Raw genomic sequence first — 502 nt, 5'->3', positions numbered from 1 at the left:
TCGTGCCGGCTACTTTTATCATTAACCCCTCGAGCTCGTGCAAGGAGGAGAGGGTTACAACGGGCGCGGATTAAATCGCGAGAACCGGCCACGTCGCGTCGTCGCGCCGGCCACCGACCGTGCGACGTGCGACGCTCAGTATCCTTTCCTATACGTCTCGCCGGCTTCGCCGAATTCCTTCCCGTGAATCGCTCGTCGACTATCCACGAGCCTCTGCCTTTATCTTCCGCGATCCTCTCTTTTTCTTTTCCCGTTGTCGAACTTTGCTCCTTTCGCGCTTTTTCCAAATCTTTGCGAAGACATCATCACCGACACCTCGTTGGAAAATCCGCTCTTAAAGTTTGATCTCTTACAAGAGGCATGTCTTAATAGAAAATAGTCCTAAGAAACAAATGCATACTAAAGAAATCCCGAAGACATTTGCGCTTTTGATCCAATGATATCTCGAAGATATTCGACTTGCCTCAACAATTTCAACTTTCAAGAACTGGATAATTAGCCG

Source organism: Temnothorax longispinosus, chromosome 11 (genome assembly GCF_030848805.1).
Source record: "Temnothorax longispinosus isolate EJ_2023e chromosome 11, Tlon_JGU_v1, whole genome shotgun sequence".
NCBI lineage: Eukaryota > Metazoa > Arthropoda > Insecta > Hymenoptera > Formicidae > Temnothorax > Temnothorax longispinosus.
Note: the sequence above shows the minus strand (reverse complement) of the source record.